The 3,609-nt window shown below is 58.4% G+C and overlaps 1 protein-coding gene across 6 annotated transcripts in view; it reads left to right on the top strand.

Moving 5' to 3' along the window:
- The window catches only part of LOC113209418 (uncharacterized), a 78,642-nt gene that overhangs the window by 33,144 nt on the left and 41,889 nt on the right, over positions 1-3,609 (top strand). The window lies entirely within an intron of this gene.

Here is a 3,609-nt window from a genome sequence, read left to right on the forward strand (position 1 = left end):
GATGAGGAAATGGGCCCTCATGGCGTGTCCCCCTCGCGTCCCCTCGCGTCGCGGCCAGAAATGCAAACTGACGGTGCGCGGCTCCCGGCCCGGGGGCCCCGGGGGGAGAGTAGTATGGCTTTATAAACGTCGCGCTGTACGGCTGACGGCGGGACAGGCCCCCTGGTGATGGAGGGGGTGGGGGGCGCGGCACGGCGCCTGCGAAGGACAGGGTAGGCAGCCGGCTCAGCGCGTGTGCCAAGCGGGCCGGCCTACCCGGCTGCTGCAGGCGCTTTGGCCCCACCCACCCTATGGCAGCGCAGTACATGATGCAAGAAGTTTAGGGGAGTACCGCCGGTTTTTTTTTTTTCGAAGCTTATTATTGGTGCTTGCGAGATTCAGGGTTGGCCATATGCCGCAGTACAAAGCATGCACTTCAGGCATGCCGTTTGCCTGGCCTATCGGCGCCACGAGAGCTTGCATCGGCTGAACTTGGCATAGTTTCGTAAGGGCGGAATGGAGGACGTGGACGTACTTTCTACATGATCCGGTTCGCCATGTGTGCAGCACCATGCGATGTGCTGAGAAAATGGTGTCATTTTTGTTTTCCTGTTTACGCTATTTTTCCCACCACCCGAGCTTTGGCAGCTGTTTCGTACTTCACGGTATAAGGGAAGGCCCGTGAGTGCGTGTTTTTGTGCGATGGAGAGAGGAGAGGCATACAGAAAGTGTGTGGGAGATAAGGAGCGTAGGGTGGGGGAGCAAGAAGGAGCGTAGAAAAGGGAGAAGGGAGTAATGGTGTGACTTGTCCTACACTGTTGGAAGTTCGATCATTTTCCGGATATTTCGACTGCCTGTCTGTTACGTACAGACAACGGCGGGGAGCCTCCCCGCATTGCGTATGGTCGGGTGAAAGAAAAATGGTGTTGGGGAAACTGTGCGGCGCGGACAGTGTTTGGCACAGCGGAGCGCAGCGAGGGGAGGGGAGGTGAGGCGGAGCGGAGCGGGTGCTGAGCGGGGGGGGGGGGGGGGGGAGCCGGGCGCAACAAAAAAGACCAGGACCCCCTTAAACTTGACTCCGAGACCACCAGCAGGACGCGGCCGCGGTGCAAGTGAGGCTTGGAGTTCTGTTGCTTACAGTTCGGAAAGTTGGGCCGGGCCAGCCCACCGCGCCACGCCCTACCCCAGCACCCTGATGACCTGGCCGAGTGCGGCTCTGCTGAGGGAGGGACGTGAGAGGCTGGTAGCTGGTGCTGCGGTGGCTGTTGGCCGGGAAGTGAGAGTAAGAGAGAGACCTCAGTTCTCAGCTGAGACCAGCAGTACGAGAGAGAGAGAGAACAGGGGCCACAAATCTGTGCGACCTCCGGGAGCGTGTCATCGCCACGCCCACATCGGGCACCATAGAGCGCCCGCACCGCCGCCAACACGTTTACTCTGTCAAAATCATCAAAAAACGTGTCTCACTCTTTGTAGAAATAAAAGAAATACCGAAATTTACTGATTTAAACATAGATTCAAAATGTGTGATTCGGTTGTTTTAGGGGTAGAGACCTCACTTCATCATGTGTTTTCGCTGTTCTGCCTTGCGTTGCTGATGATTGTTCCTTGATGTCCGCCCATATCGGAAAGATTCAAGTGTCCCCTTGTGGTTTATTTTTTATTCCCGTTCTGGAGTCCCGATGGATATCAAGAAACAGTTTTTTCCGGTGAACCGCTCGAAAAGGAGAGGAGGAGGAGTCGGAGTCGGGAGCTCGGCGCCGCGGTCGGTCTCGCGGTTTTGGTTGCGGTGGCTCCGCCTCGGGCTCGCCGAGCTCCTATCGCGCTGCTATTATCGTGGGGCGGAGGCGAATAAAAGGCGCGAGGGCTTCCTGCTTTTGGCAGCGCCCCCCTAAACTATGTGGGGGGCAGGGGGTTGCGGTGGGAGAGAGACTGAGCAGACCGCGCACCCAAGTGCCGGCTCTCTGTTGCCAACCTCGGGACGAGGAGAGACGGGAGAGCTGCCCTGCACTGCACAGCACTGTTCTGCCGTTCTGTTTGTCTCCCTCTGCCCTGACCCTACCTCTCATTCAGAGTGGAGAAAACGAACAAAGCGTTGGAGTGAGAGAGGGAGGGAGGGAGAGAGAGAGAGAGAGAGAGAGAGAGAGAGAGAGAGAGAGAGAGAGAGAGAGAGAGACGGGGAGAGCAGAGAGGGTCATTCAGCAGCGCCATGAGGTCACGCCGAGCGGGATGCCGGCAATGGCAAGGACGATAGTTGATGGCGCTCTGATTGCGTTGTTTGGGGGGGGGGGCGGACCGCCGCAACAGGGCAGGCTTTAATATCATACTTGCTTGATTGCGAATGCCTGGCTTCCAATATGGCGAAAGCCTGACAGTGGCTGGAAAGCAGGGCTTTCGGTTGGTCTTGATTGCGACGCTGTGGAGCGATTGAGCCGTGGCGAGCGGAACGGTAGTGCCCCCACACGGCTGCTGGGAGTGACCCGCATCAAGGTATAGTCCGTGCTCACCGCGCGCCGATGGCGGCCGTGCCTCCTCCGCCCGCAGGCCGCCGCAGGCCGGTCCAGTGAAGGCTGACTTCCCAGACGTGACAGCCTTACAAACAAACCTCCCTCCTCACCCCTGGTGGGGTCGGTCGGCCTCGGCCAGGTGGGGCAAATGTGCCGCACCACACCGCGTCCCGTACCACCCCACCCCGCCCCGCGCCGCCCCGCCCCGCCACGCCCAGCTCTGCCACGCCGCGCTGTGCTGCGAAAATAATTTAAAAGTCGGGAGCAGGGGACGAAATGCGGCGCATTGGGGGGAGCGGGCGTAAACAGGTTGTGCTCAACTTTTCAGACATGGCGTAGAGAGTTTTCTTGTATGTACTGACTTCAGAATTTGTATAGAACATGAATGATATTATCACTATAAATTTTACCCCAATCCCATTTTTCCACCTATCCAATTTTTCTAAGATGGTGAAAAATGTGTACGGCCCCTTGCGTGTCTCAAGGAAAAAGAACTAGGCGTTTCCGTTACTTTTCCTTTCCTTTGGTGATCAGATCACCCCGCACCAGACGGCCAAAGAGGAAAAGTTGCACCATCCTTACCCCCGCTTGTTGGAGCGGAAGGGGCAGGGAGTGGTGGTGGGGCGGGGCGTGACTATGGAACAATAAGTTTGAACCTCATTGAAGGCGCCCGGGGAGGTGATTAGGGGGAGGTGGTGCTCGTGAGGGTACTCTAAAGTGCCTGTGAGGGTACTCGCGGCGCGCGGCGTTAAAGGGCCCTCGAGCACCAAGTTGTATCGACATGGTTATTGGATGGGGGATGTGAGGGGCTGCTGCTGGGCGCTAGGGTTGGGAAAAGGGGTGAAGGGGTGCGGGCAGCGCGGGTGGCGGACTGCACCAATACCAATATCTGGCTGCCTTTGGCAACACCCCCTTGTTCGCTGCGCTGGTCCCCCCCGGGCCCACCATCACTCCCTTTGACTTTCGCCCAGAGTGAGACGGAAAGGCAGAAGCGCGTGTTGGAGGGAAGGAGCGGGAAGGGGGGAGGGAGACAGAGATGGAAGAGGATGGACAGAGAAGCAAGTGGCCCGACAGGAAGCGAAAAGGGCCGCCAACGGCGCAAGGGACAGGGGCAGGCGGAAGGGGG

This window comes from Frankliniella occidentalis, unplaced genomic scaffold (genome assembly GCF_000697945.3).
Source record: "Frankliniella occidentalis isolate FOCC.00 unplaced genomic scaffold, Focc_3.1 Scaffold295, whole genome shotgun sequence".
Classification (NCBI taxonomy): domain Eukaryota; kingdom Metazoa; phylum Arthropoda; class Insecta; order Thysanoptera; family Thripidae; genus Frankliniella; species Frankliniella occidentalis.